The sequence below is a fragment of the Lycorma delicatula genome, chromosome 6 (assembly GCF_047948215.1).
Source record: "Lycorma delicatula isolate Av1 chromosome 6, ASM4794821v1, whole genome shotgun sequence".
NCBI lineage: Eukaryota > Metazoa > Arthropoda > Insecta > Hemiptera > Fulgoridae > Lycorma > Lycorma delicatula.
The window spans coordinates 91,839,146-91,861,160 of record NC_134460.1 but is presented as its reverse complement, the minus strand read 5'-3'; the positions used below and the strand labels follow the sequence as shown (position 1 = coordinate 91,861,160).

At 29.8% G+C, this 22,015-nt stretch overlaps 1 protein-coding gene across 3 annotated transcripts in view; it reads left to right on the top strand.

The window, feature by feature from the left end:
• The first annotated feature begins 244 nt into the window (after positions 1-244).
• LOC142326023 (BTB/POZ domain-containing protein 2-like) overlaps positions 245-22,015 on the top strand; it is a 237,124-nt gene continuing 215,353 nt past the window's right edge. For 2 of the 3 annotated variants that reach the window (XM_075368091.1, XM_075368095.1), the window contains exon 1: positions 245-399. The gene's annotated coding sequence lies outside the window, so the exon portion shown is untranslated. The remainder of the gene's footprint in view (positions 400-22,015) is intronic. The other variant, XM_075368092.1, reaches the window with a different exon arrangement.

Below are 22,015 nucleotides of genomic sequence, written 5' to 3'. Positions count from 1 at the left end.
GAATGATACGTTATATTGAAGAATATAACATTTACTTTTTGTTGTTGAGTAAAAATTAATAACAATAATAATAATATGTGCGTGCTACAATGATGTTAAAAAGCAATAGGGTGTTATTGTTAAGGGCGGTGGGAGGACTGTTTTTAAGCGAAGGAGTGGGGGGTATTTTGGAGAGCGTTGTTATCAATCGGCGCATGTGCGTGTGTAAACAGGTCGGAGAATGCAGGGGATCCTCTGTTTCTCGTTGTACTCGGTTTGACCAGGCGGCAGTGCGTATATGGCTGTGTTGGTGCACGGTGGAATGACAGCTTGATCCGGGGTCAAGTGGAGACTGCATGATTATACTTTATTCTAGACATCATAACAACTAACAGTGTTTTTCGGTTAACCTGAAAACAGGTACGTTTTATTAATCAATACTTGGTTTTTATTAATACATTATTATGTTTATAATTTAATAAATATATTTTATTATTTGTTTAGACTATGGATAACGATTCATTTTATTTATGTGACATTAATTAAAATTTGTATATTAATAAATCAGTAATTTACGTTAAGTGTTATTGATCGGAGTACTGTTTATCTGTGTTAATTACTTACAAATTAATAAATATGTCCTACAATACGTTAGACCCCTCAATCCATCAATTCGTATTTCTTTTAATAGCATTTTAGAACTCTAATTTAACCATCTCTTTGAGTTTTTCTTTTAAATTATGTTTATGATTTCAAAAAAGGTAGAGGTTCTCAGTTCGAACCGTATGTATTTTTGTTATGTTTAAACCGTACAAGTCACTAAATGGTACAATTTCGGATATTGAATTTGTAAAAAAAATGTGTTATGGTGGTTCTGTTTATATATTTTTTTGTTTTCGAATTTTATTTTTAAGCATATATTTTAAATGAAAAATTATATTCTCTACATAAAACTATTTTAATATTTTTTGTTTGTTTATCATTTGTTTTTGGTTTTGGATAGTTGTATTACAATCAATCATATGTACCTTATGTGATTCTGTTTTTCTAAATATTTTTTATGTAATATTTGAAGAAAAATAATTTTGAAACTTAATATATAAACAATAACATATTCTTGCATTCCAAACAGATTATGCCTACTATTATTTTTCTTATATTTATCAAGACGCTGGGTTGTCGGTTTTTTATTTTCTTAAAGAAAGAATGTTTTCATACATCATTTTTTTTTTCTAAGCATCCATATTTTAAATAGAATTTAAATTCGATACATTATAACTTGAAAAAAACATAAATCTGTTCGAAACAAACCGCAATAAAAAGAAAAAACAAAAAAAAAATTGTTAAAATTTTTATTTGAATTTTGGCATTTAGAAGTTATTGCAAAATTAAAAACAAACTCTTAATATGACGCTGTCTTCAAAAAGTAGAAATTAAAAGAGAAAAATATATATATTCCAAGGTTTTTTTTTAATAAATCAATAAATTGTGTATGATATTGCCTTCTCTATACTTTTATTCAAGTATATTATCTTTCATGATTTTTACCTACCTAACTCTTAAGAATGAAATTGGAGATATCATATTATTTTATAATCATATTTAAATGACCAATTAAAGTAAATAAATTATTTATTTATCTTTTTTCTTTTAATATGTAATAATATTTAATATAATCACAAAGGACGGAATTTTAATTACCGTGAATAAGTTTGATTTACAATATATTTACACCATAGTTTTAGTTTTCCTATGGCTGTAACTGTATTTAAACCATTAGAGCCACCATCGTTTTCTTTCTTTAAGAATAATGATATTCTTTGTATAGGCAGTCCATATGATGGTGTTATTTATAGGACCAAAATCACCTGCATTTAGGTGGCCTTAACAAACCGATATACAAACGTATTTGTGAAGACGCAACGGGGAAAACGAAACACTTCTCTGTCGTCTTAGTAAGCCTGACAAAATATTTGTTACCTTTTTAAATTTTCGTGAGCGACTTGTGACTTATAATGTCACAAGTCGCTTACGAAAATTTAATGATAGCTCACACAAGTCGCTATAATGATAGCCTACTATCATTTCGGTTAAAATGCAATTGTACATACTCAAACGCAAAACTACAACTGTTTTTATAAAAATAAAATAAACCAGTCGTATATGTGCGCAAATTTCTGTGTTTAGTATCATAATCGTAATTGTTGAAGCAACGGTTGCCGACCTTTGTGATGGAATGGTAACGTCGTAGTCTTTCATCTGAAGGTTCTGTGTTCGAATTCTGGTCAGGCATGCATTTTTTATACGATACACCATACTTCCATGAGTTTATGTGATAAATTAATAATTTAAAAACAAAACAAATACAACAGTGATAGACTATTTAAGACGATTTTTTCAGTGATTGGTTTTATCCATGTTTAAAGTATAACCATAAGTCATCTGAATAATTTTTCGAACTGTTAACACAGAACAAAAATTAATGATATTCTCTTACTCACAGTACCGCACAAGCAGGCCTGCTTTATTATTTTTAAGAAGTTGGTTGTAGTTCTGCGTTAACAGTTCGAAAAAATCATTCAGTGATTGGACTATTCTGTTAACTTTAAATATGGATAAAACCATTGATTGCATTTTGGTTTCCAGTTTAAAAAAAAAAGTTAATTGCGTGGATAATAATTCCATTAATGATGATAATTATATTTCTGTTATCCATTGTTTGAAATTTTTGGCCGGGTTTTTAAATGATAAAATTTTGCGTGGAATAATCAAATTGATTTAATTTGCAATAAGATCAAATCCTATTGTTTCCCTTTGAAGGTCCTTAAATTACTCAATATTAATGAATTATTAAGTTATTATTGTATCCCTCCGATTACTCCCACTTAAAATGTAATATTACACCTAGAAAATACTTAAAAAGAAGAAAAAACGAATCTTCAGAATATAAAATTGGATTGTCAGATCATTTGTTTAGTGCCGGTAAATATGATTCATGCTGATTCATTTTTAATAAATTAAACATTTCAAATATATTTTCGTTTACTTATGTTTATGAGTGTACAACTTTTACTTTAAAAATAATTATTTATTCCTAAAAAAACACAATATTCACATTTATCAACCTAATAAACAGAAAGATTTTCACTTTATACAACATAATACTTAAAACTTACGAGTAAGAACCATAATAAAATTAAAGAAAAATAATTTTTTAAATAAGTAATTAAAAAAGAATGATACACAATTTACAAAAATTATTCATTTAACATTCACCTTCCTCTGTACGTAGAAATATAACAATATACACAATTAAAAATAGATTTCTATATTATACTCCAAAACACATTTATTCTATAAAATGAATTTTCTATAAGCCAGTCATGTATCTTCTTTGTAAACACATTAAAGGAACCAGTCTAGAAGTAACCAATTTTTTTCATCCAGCTACTTTTGCCAACCAAAGAAAAATCAAGAACCCGAAGTATTTGTGGTGTATTTCTAAGTGTGACGGTCACATTTTTTTCTGTAATTGCACAAATTATATTTCATATCAAATAATGATTAACATCCTCAGATTTAAACAAAGATTTGCACTGGTCATGTTAGGATTTGTCCAATATCATTCTCGAACACTTTTACTGGTGTATATAAGTACATTGTGACTGAGCGGACTGCCTTTTTTTCTTATTCCTGTTTAGCCTCCGGTATACCATTTAGATAATTCTTCAGAGGATGAATGAGGATGATATGTATGAGTGTAAATGAAGTATAGTCTTGTACATTCTCAGTTCGACCATTCCTGAGATGTGTGGTTAATTGAAATCCAACCACCAAAGAACACCGGTATCCACGATCTAGTATTCAAATCCGTGTAAGAATAACTGGCTTTACTAGGACTTGAACGCGACTCGACTTCCTAATCAGCTGATTTGGGAAGACGCATTAACCACTAGACCAACCCGGTGGGTGAGCGGATTGCCTCTAAAATTTTTATTCTATACGGTACTCTCCATTGAGATTTAAAAAAATACTAAATGTAAGCAATTAGTGTCAAGATGAAATATTAATTTTGTAAAAATGAAAACAATAATCGATAGTCAACATCACAAATGTGCTTTCCAAGAGAAAATAAATTTTGATTTATATCTTTAATAAATTACATTACGATCTGAAAGATCTTCCGACTAATTTATTTAAAAGAATTAAAGAAGGAGATATAAGGATGAAGTTTTATTTTGTTGACGAGTTTTTAAATATTAGTAATTATAAAGCAGAATTTTTTGTCTACTCGTTTAACGTAATATAAAAAAAAACATAGGCCTGCTTAAATATTTAGCAATTAACATCTTCAAAATTTGTGTTTTATTGTGCGGTGATCTTATTTATTTATTATCTTCTCAAAATTAAATCATTATTATTTCATTAATGTTGTATTTTTTGTTGCTGCTTTGACCAAATTTTTTCTACGTGTTCATAGATCCTTCCAGACAAATGAGGTAGTTATTTTTTGCTATCTATGTAATAATTTACTTTATTGATAATTGTTGTGATTTATATAATTTATATTTATTTTATTATTTAAATAAAGTATAGCTATTTAAATTGGATTCAGAGATGCTATAAATTTAGCCTATTTTTCCAGAAGTCACCGAAGAAATCTTTCAAGATTACATTAATCTTTTTGCCTTTTAGGAGAAATTTTATTTTCTCTAAAATTAAAAACTACTTGCTAAGTTATACCCAACATTTTTTTTTTTTTAAATTATATTTCCATACAATAAGCTATTAGCCTAGTTTCAATCAAACCAGTTCTGAAAAATTGCATTAATTTAAATTATTAAAGTACTTATATGAGTAAAGAGTACCTGTATCATTGGTGACTATTACCTCCCAACATATGTGGGTGAACTTGAGGAGCCCGGGGTCAAACATAACAAAAACATCTAATCGGTTGTAATTGCAAATCACACTTCTAACTGACGCTTCGATGTAAATATATACAATAAACGTTTTCTCTAAAACATTTTCCAGCTAAATATGAATGTTTATATATATATATAAACCCATAAAAGCCACGAGAGCGTTTCAAAAAATCCAAAAAACAACTCAAAAGACCTAAAAATATGAAAAATTGTAAAAACAAAACAAAATGGGTGTTAGTATTTAATTAGTCTTAACTATATTATGATGTAATAATAATAAAAATATAACTTTAATGATTGCTAGAAGAAAAAATAACATAAACATTAATTATAAGATATTGAATATCAATTAAAATTCAGAGCTGCCATAGAAACAAATTCAAGATATGATTTCACAAAACATAATAAAAAAAGACATAAAAATGCTTAATTTATTTGTTTATTAGTAACTATTAACTTAAATATAATAATTCTTTCGAAAGCAATGTCATTCTTACTCCAAACACAAACAAAATATAAATTGTTACCGAAGAAATCTCAAGTGATTGAAATAACTTACATGATTATTAATGTTATAAAACAGAATGTAGATTTGTTTTTTGATACCATTTTATAGTACAAAATAAACAAAATAAAACAGAAGACATAAAAACACAAGAAACCCAATTTAAAACAAAAAAACAGTCATTCGTATATACACAAAAAAAACAAAATGATAAAAATAATCTTAACTATAGTTCTCTCAACTATAGTTAATAATCTTTTATTTTGTACTTAAAAATAATAGTTTTTTTGTACTTAAAAAATTTTAGTGTCGTGAAAACATCATTTTATAACTATCACAAAATTTAAACTTTCTTTAACATTTTTTTTAAACTTCACAAAATTACAGAAATTTCCCTAATCTTTACCATTTAACTACTCTTCGACTTGTATGCTATTCAGTGTACATTTTCCTAAATATTTGTTTCTATACTCTGCCAAAAACTGGGCATACGGCCGAAATGTGATAAAAATCCTTTTGAATTACACTTTGAACATATCATAATCCTGTCCGAATTGTAATTCCTAATATTTAGATTGAATCTCTTCTTTATTATAATAATAAACTGATATCATAAATACGGTCATTATCCGATATGATATTCTCCGTAAGTGCTACACAATCCATCTTATGAGTTTGTTTTCCTCTCCGAATATTTTTCAAAAAAAAAAAAATTCCTCTGTATTTGATCATAAACTCACCGAATTTAGACCTCCACAGAATGGTATCCAACATTTCCTTGTTGAGAACACATCCACAGTCATTTACCAAAATATTCCATTCCCGAAACCAAAATAAATTCTTGGATATCTTTTCCACTGGTATTTGTTTTTAAAAGTGTAGTTAATTTGTAGCCTCAAAGTAATTAAAAACAATAGTTCTGATTTTGTTTCTATGTAAATAAAATAGTGTGGTACATTCGGAGACGATCTTAATATCTTCTTTACGAAGAAATGCTGAATGTTTTTCTTTTACTCGCTTTTCCATTTAACCTTTATCGTGGTAGTTAAAATAAACAAATTATCAGTGTAGAGCAGCCATTTCTTAAACTTGCCTGACCTTCCATTAGGATATTATTTATATCAAGCCGAACAATACTTTTTTACGATAGTAACGTTGCGTAAACCTTATTAAAAACATTTAAAAATGTTATATCTCTAATAACCGATGCACTTCGAGATCACTCCTCTTAAATAGTGAGAACATTATGAAGTACTTAAAGCTATCATGTGCTCTACCAACCTCATAAAACTTATTACATAGACTATTTATTACTTTTAAAAAGATCGTCCGAAGCATTCTTAAAAAAAATTCCCAACTCATCCTGTCTAGGAGTCTTATTTTCTTTTACTTATTACCTTCACTTACTTCTTTATTGAAGACACGTTAGTTAAATGACCATCGATAATACAAGGATCCACAAAAGCATCGGCTCCATCATACGAGGGATATTGTAAAATTATTTAAAATATGTGAACCCCTCAATCTGTTTGAAATCTCCCATCTTATAAATATATTTATCTCTTTGGAATTTATTAGCTGTTCTCCAACTACTTACTTCACCTTTGAAAGATTTAACCACCTTATCTCTCTAATAACCTAACTTCTTATCCGTGGATATTGATTACAGACCGTGTTAATTTCAAAACATTTGAATATGATGTATTTCGAAAAAGACTTTATAATTAAAAAATTCTCTCTCGTAATTTTTTACCAGAGCTGAAACCTTGTAAGTGCTGGTTTGATTGCCTATTTGATTCCTCATTATAGTTTCCCCTTCAACACATGTAGCTCTCCTCTTTGTTTTAGCCTTTTACAGCCTAAAGTTTCTGGTATTTAATTTACTATCTATCCCTCCATTAGCATTTAGGTGATAGGGGGTGCAAACTTTCAGATTTTTCATCGATACTGTCCGGTATTAATATCACCCTTATTTCTATGTGATCTACCCTAAAATTCATACTACACATGCTAGGTTGATTGACAGATACTGCACATATATCGGTAAAATACATCCCTTCATTACTGATATAGATAAATTTTTATCACCTTCCATTCTACCGTTCGGAACTATACCATGTCACATTGTTTCATAAAATTCTTTCTTCCCCCCTGTTTCATTTTGATTAAAGTAAAATCTTTTAAATTTTCTTCATGTTCAGTTGACGTTATTTATATAAATTTTTACATAATTAAATTGTTTACTGGGGATTTAATGAAGTTATTGTAGGACAAATTTAAAAAATTGTGTTTTGCGACACTAATTTTTTTTGTGTTTTATAACTTATATTCTCAAACATTATTAGGGCTAGAGTTGCAGAACCTCTTATTCTCTTCATTGCAATTTTTCAATCCAGACCGATATAAAACCATCAAATTTTCTCATAATTTAAGTTTCAAAATTTCAGTATGACTTCATTTTCCTTTGAAATAAAACTCGGAGCGAAATTTTTCGTAAGATATAATTCGAAAACGAAGCGTTTACGGTCTCACGTTTATGTAAGCTTTTCTTTACCTTACGCTGTAGAAAGAAGTGGTACAGTAAAAACACTACAGCACCTTGAACATATTTCCTCCCGTAGTAATCTTACATTAAATCTCCGTTTTAAATTTTTGTCGTCGTCCACAAGAATTTCTTCTCACCAATGATATCGTTCTTAAAGTACGAGGTGTCGCTATTAAATAATGAGACTAATGCGGTAAAATATTTTATTTTAAATTTATATATATTTAGTTATTATCCCCTTCAATATACACTCCGTCTATCTCTGCAACGCTCCATGCGAATTTTCCATTGTTCGAAACTGCTGGAAGTCTTCTTCTGTGAGCTCTTTCATGAAGTGTGCCGCTTTTTCATTCACAGCTTTAACGGTCTGAAATCTTGTTCCTTTTAATGCAGATTTGACCTTGGGGAACAGATAAAAGTCACATTGTGCCAGGTCAGGCAAATAAGACGGGTAGTCTATCACTAGGATGTTATACTTGGCTATAAACGTCTTGACTGTGTGAGCCGGTGCGTTGTCCTTATGAAGAACCCATCTTTTTCTTCTATAATTCGGGTCGTTTTTTTCTTATTTTTTCACGGAATTGAGCAAGGACTTTACGGTAGTAATGTTGATTAATAGTTTGACCTTCAGGAACTCAGTGAAAGTACACAGTTCCATGAATATCGAAAAAAAAATCATCGTGCTTTGAATTTTGATTTGCTCATTCGAGCTTTTCTCGGCCATCTTGGAAACGCTTAAACCACTCAAAAACCGGCGTACGTGATAAAAATTCATTGCCATATACTTTTTTTTAATAAAATATAAGTTTCAGTAGCGGTTTTTTTCAAGTTTTATATGAAATTTCTCGACAATTCTTTGCTCTAATAAAATACCTATAATTATTTCGGCAAAAAAAAAAACATATTATCTAAACGAAGGCCACGGCCAGACTAATATGTCTACAGTAACTGGAGTGGCAACAATCGAAACAGAAGGCTTCACGCTACACAGCTGATGGTCGTACGAATTTGGCGCATGCGCAGTTCTTCTGTACAGCATATCTCTATGCGTAGTTCTTTCTGAGCATCATTAGTCTCGTTATTTAATAGCCACATATCGTAGTCCATATATTATAGTAATATACCCTCCATTCCTTTCTTTCCTTTTCCACCTTCATCATTATCATTTGGTTTCTTCCTGGTGGCTGGTCTCTTTCGCTCCGTCTGTTGTCTCCGTTTATTTCTTTCGCAGTACTTTTATTTGTTCCCGTATAGTTTCTAATCTTCACCTCATCTATTAACTTTATCCTTCTTCTTTTTCTATTGACCCTTCCAATTTTCCCTTATCAAGAACCCACTTTCTCTAACCACCTCCTTTTACTTTCCTTTTACTTTTGTGTACTTCTTGCGTAAGTGCTCTTTATTCTTTACTGTTCATTATTTCATAATTCCACTTTGTCCAGCTCATCTTATTTTTTTCACCTTTCTTCATATCCATATCTAAAACCTTCAATCCTTTTTCCTCTTCCTCACCGTCCATGCTTCACTCCTGTATAACAAGATACTTCGTACATAGCGTTTGGCTGACTTCCTTAACTCTAAGTCCAGATTTTTAGTACCTAGTTATTTACCTCTTCTTACTGAAGGCTTCTTTTGCCGTCGCTATCCTTCCTTTTACTTCCATTGCACTCTTCTAATCCTCCGTCCCCATAGTCCACAAATATGTATTTTTTTACTTTTTCTATCCTTCCTTCACTTGTCCTTATCATTAAATCCTTTTTGTTATTTACTTCCATTACTTTAGTTTTTTCTATATTTATTTTCATACATACGCTTTCATTCCTTCCTCCAGGGCCATTAACAATCATTAAAGAGCGTATGTGCTATTAGCTAGAATTATCATACCATCAGCAAATCTCATGCATCATATACTTATATACCATATGTTCTCCTATATTTATTACTTCTCTCTATCTTCTAATATATTCCTTATATCTTCAATGTAATGTTGAATAGTGTTGGTGAGAGGCCTAACACCTTACCTAACATCTCGACTTATCCTTAATAATCACCATATTCATTATACTTTTTTTTTCTGTTTTTAATTTTTTATACTCTTTTTAATATAAAGTAGGTATAAATACTAATAATTCAAATGACGAATCTAATTTCTTAATGCTAAGAATGCGCACCACTGCGAGCTGCTCGGAGCGGAAGTCGTACGGCAGGCGAATAAGAGAATAACGTTCGTCTAAACCTAGTCCTAAGAGGATCTATCATCTTACCGATGTAACAGGACTCTTCATTACAACCCCACACCTACACCAGTCTTAACTATGAAGTGGTTACTCACACTTACCGGCAGTTGCAAACTGTGACGAATACAGCGTATCGTCACCGTGATATGCCGCAGGTTGTTTTCGTGTTACACATTGCCGTGAGTCGTGGAACAAGATTTACTGTTGTTCATCCGTCGGCATTCCCAATATGCTAATTAACGTCTTGCACGTACTTAGTTCATTCGCCCAAAGAGACTAGTGACTCAATCCTCCCCGCTATAGTTGGGGCTTTACGTTGACAGCAACGCCCCCGTTTCAGGGCCCATTATTGCACCGAACACTGCCATATCCTACCCTTTGTATTTACCGAGTACAGCCAACTTACTGCGCGATGAGCAATCATACAAAGAGACTTGATGCAGGTCATTGTACAGCGTCACACCAGATCAATATGTCCTGGCAGAGAAGAGAACGTCCCCGAGTTTGAAAGTATAAAATTATTGCCTACACTAATCTATAAGAGCCATCACTGCCCCTTACGAATCCAAACCTTACTCTTTTGGAACAGTGAACTCCTGAAATTATCCTTGTAACACTGAAAATAATGATTGCCTGTGGTATCAGAAATTATTAATGCATTCTCCACAACGGTACAGTGTAGATTCATCTTTGTAAAGTGTTGTAAATTGTTTGTGATTGGTTATTACATTATGTTAACATTGAAAACGTGTAAATTTTGGGCAAAAATCATTTCTCGGATTACCAATTCCTTTTTTCTATTTTGAACGTAAATAAAAATAATCAGATAAATAAAATTTGCTATAAAACCATACTCTACTTTAAGAGATAGGTAAAAGATTTCTATATACCATTTAAAATTGATATTATCTTTTTTTTATTTCATTTTAATTTTTGTATTAATTTTTCCTCAATTCTAGTGAAATAGTAAAGACTGTGTAAAAGACGTTTACACATTTGCTTTTCCTTCTTAGATCGAATAATAATCTGATAAAATTTCATTTGAGTCTCCTTATATTTAATCAAACAATAAGACAAAGATGAAATGTCATTGAACTGAATGCGGAGTAGATAGTCATTTCGGTCTATTATAATGAATATCTTTTGTTCCGAAATGTCTCTCTGTCATTACTTTTCCTTTCGTTCGTATGAACGACAAATGGGTTCTAGTGTGAAAAAAAATGTGAGAATTATTTCTGGTTATGATCCGAGTCATTTGAAAATTATCAGTCGGTATATTCTATTTATATCTTTTTTTTTATTCATATAAGAATAGTTAAGAAGGTTACAGTAGAAAAAATTTATCTAGTACTAAATTTTATATATTGCGCCATTAAATAAATTATTAAGCATTACTAAGCATTCTTATCAAAACGTACCTATGGTATTATCTTAATATTGTTTTTATTTTTTATTTCCAAACTATTGTACTGGGCTTATTTCTTCGATCAATCGTACAAGAAACCGACGATGTATAGATAATTTAATTCAAGTCATTACCTCATCGTTTTCATTGTGCTATTATTAATTTAAATTTTATATATCGACACACGCATACTTACATACAAATACGTAAAAACTTACACTTGCATACATTTAAATTTATATGTATTTTATTGCACGCAGACTCCAGTTATGTTATTTTAAAAAACATTTTATGATAAATTATTTTGCAGCTTCTTATTTTTTTTTCGCGAGAAACGATGTGCATAAATACATTATTTTATATGTATGAATAAAATTTGCCTACTTTTATACATAATTTATATATTTATATTGTAAAGAGAGAAAGAAAGAACATATTTATAACACATACGCGCGCGCGTGTTATGTTAATATATATATTTGTCGTATAATGATGCTAATTTACTAGACACATCTTCGGCCAAGTATCAGAGCACCTGCCTATTGTACTGAAAAAAACCCGCCAAAAACAATTTCCGGTCCAATAATACGTTTGACTACTTATCAACACAGTTTTGTTATTTTTATTTATCTTATAATAAGTATAACGTATATATTTAAAAAGTAGATATATATTTATTACGTTATAGGTGCATAAAACATGATTAACGGTTTGAACCATAATACATATTATATTTTTTCTTCTTTATTAAAAAATTGAATATTTACTATTTATATTTTTATACAAATTAAAGGTATTAAAAAACTTTCTAATGAAAAATAAAGCGAATTATATATGAAGATTACATTTGCATGTATATTTTATTAAATTAAACATAAAAGAACTAAAATTACTCAAACACTTTGAACATTTAATTAACAGTAGAACATGAAGAACTTATCTGGATTGATTAGTTCCCTATTGTTAACTATTGTATTTGAATACAACTCCAGTATTAACATTTCGATCTTTTTATTAATTTTACATTTAATAATCAATTTTACCTCTTAAATAAATAATTGATTATATAATAAAAAAAAAATAATTTAAAGCAAAATATGAATAAATTATCTTTAATATCTAATCTAATATTGTTTTTAATATCTTTAATTATTATAAATTATCTTTAATATAAATAAATTATCTTTAGTAATTATAATCTCTAAAAAGGCTGGGGATAGAAATATAGTGTGAAATTTTCGGCGTAAAAAAAATAACAAGTCTCACCCTCAATTTGAACCTAAAACCTTTCCGATAAAAGGAAAAAACTTCCCTCTTTTACCGACGTTAACATTTGTTATTTTATTTTAAACCATATTTTTTGTATCGTGTAAGATTTTAGGAGGTCCGGTTTTTTTTTATTAATACTCCAGTTCCGGGTACTGGCTAATTACTGCCAAGACTGGTTGTAATTAATTTGGTACTGGTAAAAAATGAAGAGTTGCAGGACAGGTATATATTTTAAGCCGCTCCAATAAAACCGCTCAAATATTAAATTTGTAGTAACCTAAAAAGATCTCCTCATACCAAGCAGAACCTAATGGATTTTAACAAGAATTAACAGAAAACTACCGCAAAGAAAAGGATCAAGGAAATGGAAGGATCCCGAAACTAGATGTTCAGTAATGTGTATCAGGTCCAATTTCAGGTTGTTGGCATCCATCCGTTAGTATGAAATTGGTGATTTTATGTGTACGTAACATTAAAATAAATTATGTTTATTTTTAAGCAAACATAAAAATATATTAATAAGTAAAATTGTCAGTCTAGATAATATATAATCCAGATTATTTATTAGTTGCTCTTACATTCTGTTTATTCTATAAAAACTAAAAAAAATGTGTACTATTTTTTTCCACTCTGCCATTACGTATGCTTTTCCTGTATACGATTCCCAAGTAGATAATGTTTAGAAAAAAAAGTGAAGTTCAGTTAAATTGTCAACAATCACAATATTGATTGTACCTTTTAAGAACAAGGTTAATTGATTCATAGAAAAACTATCCCACTCTGTTTTATATAAAATAATATAAGCAAACAAATATGTTTATATATTTTTTTAAATTAATAAATATACAGTTTTTATCACACAAACTACAATTATATTTGAATTATAACAGGAAATATATGGTAATAATAATTCTTAACCTTGGTAAGTACTTCTTACTTAAAGTATAATAAAATAATTTCGGTTAGTGAATGAATCATTAATTTATAATCTTTAACAATTTTTTTTTTACGATACTTTTATATAAATTAACAGTTCATTTTCACCAATTTAGTCAACATTTTTTTTATTATTCAATTAAATACAGGTTTATCGAAAAGTAAAGGCATGATTTTAGTTATTAAATAAAAACACCTGCAATTATTTATTTATTTTAAATTTATATATCAAATTCTTCATTTCGTTTTTTCTTACGTTTTCAATTAATTTGAATATTAGATTCCATATGTTCAATAGACACACACATGTTACCCATGTTCCCTCCTCCCAACCACCCACCCATCATACACATACATACACACACAGAAAGAGAGAGAGAGAGAGAGACAGACAGACGCGCGCGCGCGGTTAAAATATGTTGTGGTTTCAATTGCTTCCTTAATTCTTCGATAACTTTTGTGAATAAACTTTGTTTTTTTTTCTTTACTTATTTCCATATAAGAAGAAATTACAAGGATATAAAATCAGGATATAGAACCCATTCAAAAAATCAGATTGCTTTCAGGAAAATTTTCATTCAGAGCATAATAAATTACATTAAAAATTTTTTTTCATACCATCTACAATCTTGTAGAAGGTTAATTCTATATGGAATTCACCAGTTGAGGAAAACAGTTATTTATTATACTACTCGAATATAAACATAAACAATTGCATAAATAATTGTTTTTTTTTTAATAAAATAAAATCTAATTACAGGATTCAATTTTTTTATACAAGTAATACCTTTATCGAACAGTAAAAAACAAATTATTAAAAAAAAGACAGTTTTCATTAATTTAATATGTATCTACGGAAAAGTTTATTTTATATATATATATATATATATATATATATTGATGAAAATATTTTGACTTGTCATCAGGGTTATATGAAAAAATTATTATTTTATGATTTTTGTTACAAAATATTAAAGTCACTTAGCTTTACGAATTAATAATACATTTTATTAAATCTGTTACTTTATTTATTCCTTGATCACTATCAATCACGGAATCAAGCGTTATAATAAACGAATTACCTTGTAAAAACTGGAAAAAACGTGCAAAGGTGCAAGTAATATTCATGTTAAACAAATCTATCTAAAAAAATACATGAATTTGTGTTTAAAAAACAACTCGCCAACTTTGATAATAACATACTAAACGATAAACAACAAAACAAGCCAGATCAAAGAAGCTAATAATAAAAAAAAGTAATAAACGAGCTTCCTAAACACTTCTTTATAAGCGCCATTAAGAATTGTACCATCTGGAATACTACTGATGAAAAAAATTCAAAAATAGTTTCAAAACATCTTCTGTTATCGTATTTCCAGTGAACATAAAAAAATAATTCATATTTTAAAGTAATTTATTTATTAATTTAATAGGCAGTAAGACAAAATAGCTTTATAGGGATTCAACATTGCTAATGAAAGAGATTCTAGAAAACTGGATATACAATAAACAGGATGAAAAATAAAGAATTAAAAGAAAAGTGAATAGAAAAGAAACTTAATTTCGACGACCGAGAATACGTTCAATTTTTAATTCGATATTTTGTCATTTCATTTATTTGTGACCACAATTACTATTAAAGACATTTTAAGATATTCATGAAATTTTTCAGTGAGGTTCCTTGCTGTCATATTTGTAATAGTTTTTTTTGTTGTAAAAATGTTCTATTTGTGACTGCTGTTTCTCTTAGAATTTATATAGAGATTTGGTGGAAGAAAAGTTTCCTCACCAAGTTACTAACACGTGCTCTCCCTTCCAGGCCTGACGTCATGCACAATTTCCAGTCAGTTTCTCAGCGGTTACGAATTGTTTATCTCCTTAAAGTGTTTACTGTTTGTTCGGCGATTCTTCTAGTGTTTTTTATTGTGAATCATTATATCTTTCAGTAATCTGTTATTTATTTAACCTTATGTTGGTTTTCGATAAACCAATAATTTTTTTATTGTTCTGGGACATTATACTTAAAAAATAATTATTCCAAGTTCTTCTCATCTTAAGTCTCCATGGAAAATTAACAGGAATGTATTGAACTTGGAAACGGGTTGGTTTTTATGTTTACTTATTTTTCTAGTGAAATTGCTTATAAAAGTTTTTTATAATATTTGGTAATAAGGTACTATTAAATCGTACGTATACTTTAGTTTGTTTTTATCGCATAGTGCAATTAATTAAAGAACTTTGAAGTGAGGATGGAAGAGAACTTGTTACTTTTACTGATACATCCGTAAATTTTCTAATAACAGATTCTTTTTACACAAAACCAGAACAGAATTAGGTAATAGTTATAAATTGCCAATTTTTTTGTTAGTGGAGGAGGTATCTTTCAATGAAGTTATATAATTATATTTTTTGGTTCCGAAATCTCTATTTCTATACCGGGATTTATACAATCTTAATTTTAAAGAATTTCTGAATAGAAAAAAATCTTTGGGTTCCTGTTAAAGAGACTCATTTTATGTTTTGCTCTTAATTGCATCAAGAACAATAAGTCACACAAATGTTAATCTCTAGTCAATACATTTTTATAAAATTTAAAAATGCTGGTCTCGTAGGAGATAGTGCCTGAGAAACGTGCGAACCAACCCTTCAGGTGTGGTGATAACAGATTTTTATCTGGTTTGGGGCTCTTTATAATAGCTTCGTGCAAACCAAATCCTCCTCTGGTGTAATCATCCGACATACCGTGCAAGACGGGAATCCTCTACCTGGTGAGCTACTAATCATTAAGTCCCGATTAGATTTGATTAAATCTAAAGTGTGGCAATCCTCTACACGGCGTGATATACTCTTGTCTGACACGTTAAGGTCCTAGGCGCAGCCTGAACCTCGTTGGGGAGGACATCCGTCTTGAGACGATCCTTTTCTTTTCTTTTTTTTCCTGTTTAGCCTCCGGTAACTACCGTTTAGATAAATATTTCAGAGGATGAATGAGGATGATATGTATGAGTGTGAATGAAGTGTAGTCTTGTACATTCTCAGTTCGACCATACCTGAGATGTGTGGTTAATTGAAACCCAACCACCAAAGAACACCGGTATCCACGATCTAGTATTCAAGTCCGTGCAAAAATAGCTGGCTTTACTAGGACTTGAACGCTGGAACTTCCAAATCAGCTGATTTGGGAAGACGCGTTCACCACTAGATCAACCCGGTGGGTTAAGAGACTATCCCAGTCGCCACATTACCCCCTCCGTTTCTAGCTCTGATGGGCTTTACCGGAGGTCGTCTTTTAGAACCTTTAAACTTGTTAACACATCACAGACATTAGTCTGGCCTCAATGTATTTATGTAATCTACTATCGCCTTCGTATGGCCTCTTCTAACGACGACGACCATAAGTTACAGCCGTCAACTATCAAATTAACCGATACGCGGAAACGCGATTCCCGTGCCTTCTTCTAACAGCGTAGATTTCACACAAAACTCTTCCACTAACTTTAATTGGACTATGCACAAAGGTCATTACTTATTTGAGTCTTTAAACACCAAAGATACTATTATCATACCAATAAAACAAGTGTTCATCGCAACAACGACAATTTGTCGTACAATTCAATTTACTGAAAGTCCTCTTGATTTACTTAAAAATCAAGAAACAAATTCATAAATTTAATTACATATTTCTTGTCTGGCACGTAGAGGCTGTAGGCACAAGCCAAGATCCACAGTCTGACTAAAATACAACATGACCCGACTGTGCACGGGTAGAGTTTTCGCCTAGTCGAAGTAGCAAAAGCCTCAATTGGCCAGGAGTACAAACCTTAGATAATGAAAGTTTTAACGTTCTGCTTGTCATTAAAATCCAATATCATTCTGTTGTGCCCGAATGTACGGTCAGTTTTCATGTAAACCAACGGGTTGGTCTAGTTGTTAAACTCATCCCAAATCAGCTGATTTCGAAGTTGAAAGTTCTAAGGTTCAAATCTCAGTAAAGTCAGTTAGTTACTGTTATGCGGACTTTGAATATTAGATCGTGAATACTGGTGTTCTTTTCAGTTAACTACACATCTCAGGAACGGTCGACGTGAGACTGTACAAGACTACACTTCATTTACATTCATACATATCTTCGTCATTCATCTTCTGAAGTAATACCTTACGGTGGTTCCGGTGGGTGGAACAGAAAAAATCAATCTTCACGTGTAGGTCAACAGGCCGTTGAGTAGCTGAGCCATGAGTTTCCCGTATTTATTCTCCTGCATGAGACCAGGACTCCAGGTAGACGTAGTGTTATTAAGGGAAGTTTTTTAAATTGATTTTATTTTATTTAGAAAGTTTATTTTATAAAATATCAAGATTTTATATAGTAATATTTTAATAGTTATCCACGTATTTATGTTATCTTAAGACCATAATTCGTTACATAAATTTTTTTATGTTAGCCAATCATCTATAAAAATTTTATGATCTTATTTTTGTTTATATATGTAAATTAGGTTAACCTATTTGTATCATTCTACAAAAAATTGTTTATTGAAAATTTTCCATTACACGGTTAAGTAGTCTGTTAGAAATTTTTAATATAATTGTTCAAGTTATTCAACCGTACAGTAACAAATAATGTTTTTTATTCCTATTCTAATAAACAAATTGAATTGTCCTTTTAAAAATTACAAGTTCATTAATTAATTTCCCTCATAATAAATAGTTTTCCTGTATGAAAAACAATAATATTAGTAATAAATCGATGATATTATAGTTAGTTATAAGGAAATTATTCTAATTTTAATAAACTGATAGGTCTATAAAAAAAAATTATAGTTACATTAATTTTCTTTTCTGTATAAACTACAGAATATAAAAATATTTCCGCCCTTATTCTTATTGTAGGAAGCTAATAGTCTCTAACAGCTAATATATTATTTAAGTTAAACAATATTTCAATTCTTGTAAACTTGTTTTTAATTACATGGTTCATTAAAAAGTATAATTACTTTAACATATAACCTATACAATTTTACGGATTAATACGTATCAGATATTATTTTCATCTTTATTTTTCTTATTATTATTATTATTATTATTATTATTATTATTATTGTTATTATTATTGGTATTAATATATTCAAATATATCTAAATAGTAACTTATGCAAATTATATATATATATATATATATATATATATATATATATATTAATTTAATTAATTTCTTTCTCTTTAGCTTAATTACTTAAAAAATATTTCATTAAAGTTGATTATTTATTTGCTGTAAACGGATTATATTAATTCATTATCAGGGTATGCAAATTACTTATGTATCGTTTTATTATTTATTTCCTTTTTTTTGTAACAGAAAGTATAATTGACATAATTGACACTTCATAACATTTTCCGACGAATGTGTTATCTATGCTGGTCATGTTATATCTTTAATTATGAATTAAAAACTTAGTAACTTTCTTAATAACAATTTATTAGCATATACAATTTCATTTCATTACTGAAATTTGCCCTCAAATAATTTTTGAAAAAAGGATAGATTTTTATTTTCTTATTTTTTCTTCAAACTGATAATTTTTTAAACAAAAGTTTTCCAGCAGTTGGCTGTTTTTCAAATAATATGTACATCAATGAGACACTTTTTTTAAATTAAAAAAAAGTTATGATCGTTTGGATAAGCCTAGCAAAAAAGGGGGTTGGTAATTTAAAGGAAAAATGTTATTTCGCGCTAGTACAGTCGATGTACCTTGGAATATACAGTTACTTTTGCTATAGTTTTAGTTTTCTAGTTATATTTTCTCCTCTCTTATGAATGTCGGTTCAAAATAGTAGCTATGAAATCTATTTATTACGCTCTTACTCTGCAGCAGTTCATAAAATCTTTTAGGTAGGTTTCATAAGAAAGCTACCTATTGTAATTGGAACCATGATTTGACTTCCGGAAAATTTCGACATATATTTGCGTTTCACATCCCCAGACCTCAAAACCACCGTCACTTCAAATGTTATATATATATATATATATATATATATATATATATATATATATATATATAATAATTTCACTTTCTTCTAGGGACGATAACTGCCGTAATTTTGGACCAATCAGTTTCTAATTGATACATAAAATATAACGAACCAAAATATCGATCGAGTTCGTTAACGGCCAAAGTCGGACCATGAGGATGGAAATGAGAGCTTTTTCGGAAAAAAAAATTGCGCTATAATTTTCTTATTAAGTAAAATATCGAATTCGTTTCAAGTTTCTACTATTCTTTGGATAAGGGCCTAAAACTTATCTAAGTAAAGTTTTTTGATATCACCAGCCACTGGCCAGGGGGTGGGAAAAATCGGGTTTTGAAGACAAAAAAATCATACCTCCCTTAATAGACACACTATCGAGTCGGTTTAAAGTGGTCGTTAGTTTTCTAAACATTTCCTAAAACTTTTGTCTGAAACAATTTTTGATATGACCAACCTTTACGGCAAGCGATAATCAAAATTTTGCTGGAATTGTAAGATGGGACCTGTCGTATGCTAAATATGTGAAACTTTTTTCACATGCAACCATTGTCGTATTATGTAAATTTGAAGTTTTTCTTAACTTTAAGGTAAAAATCTTTTTATCCCCTATATAGCACCGGTGAAATCTACCTCCGCCTTCCGGCTTGCCGGAAGGATTTTTCATTTTATTTTATAATAATTGATACTTTTAATTATTATACAGAATTTCTAATTCGGCCGAATAAAATGAACATATAATTTTTCTTTTAATTCTTAAAATTACCATATCTGGCTGAAAATGCTATCACTTAAAAATAATCAGTAACAGAAAAATTGTTGGTCCAGAAACGACAAAATTGGTGAAGGCAATAAAAGGATTAATGATTGAGCAAGTGTAGCACTTTTTTTATCTCTGTTAAATGAGTATAAATTCCAAGTCAATTTTTTTATTTAAGAAAAGATAACCTTTTAAAATTAAACCACAAAAAAACATGAATAACATAAAACCATTCTTGGTTGTCTCTTTTTAAAGTTGTTATTAAGCAGGTTATTAACTTTCAAACTCATCGGTAAAGATATACTACAATAGTATGACTAATATTTTTTATTTTAGTTCATCTTAAAGATAGTCTATTTTTTCCTTATTGTTACATTTCTTTATTTATAATATATACTTAAATCTTTTCTTATTTATATTAATCTCATATAGATCCGTTAAATAATAAATAAACAAAACTATATGATAAATAGATCGAGTTAGTATTGGCACATGCAAATGTCACCGATGTTTATAAATTAATATTATAGAGGTTTTCTTTATTATATTTTTCTTGTCTCTCTCTCTCTCTTTCATGACTATGAAGTTACTTGTGCTTGGCCACAGCCTAATAACTAATATTCTTCTTTCACTTCAGCTATTAGTAAGAAAAATTACTAATTTTTTTTTTGTTGTAACATTTGTTTCTATATAAACATAGAAAACTTTACGGAAGTTAATTTGAGCACTAAACAATGTTTTTATTTGTGATACAAATAAATTTCATTTGGATAAGCCTAGCAAAAAAAGGGAGGTGTAAGGGGAGTGAAAGAAATTATATACAATTATAAACTTAACATATTGGTGACACAAGCAACGTACGGTATACTAAGTACACTTCTGTACTTTGGTTTCATGAGATGTAAACTAACCATGTGCTTATAAATCGTTATTTTAAACAAAATGATAAAGTAATTAAAAATGCCTAGGTATAATGTAGATTTACCAGGTACATACGTTTTTCCACTGTCCAAGGTGGACGGACCATCGAAATGCTTCTACCATCCACCGAACACTGACACCAAACAATGTCGTTGCATACATGGTAAGTAGGCGAGAGAGAGCTGGCGAGAAATAGAGGGATATGTCACTCAGATACTCAAAACAAAAGCAGTAGAATGCCAGGACTGGATCGTCCGATGGATTCCGACACAAGCGGACGAGACTTAATGACTTCACTCTATACCTTTTGATTTGACGGTTGATTGGTGAGACGAACCAGAAGAAATTCTGACGCACGGTTGGGGTCCGAGAAACACTGTAGTTGGGCCGGGCTCCCCGAGCCCTTCGGTTCCTTCCAGCGGGCAAACTTGAAGGAGCAATAACAGCGGAAGAAAAAAGAGAACGATCCAGACGAGATGGGCTGACCTGCCATGCCGGACGTACTGCCGG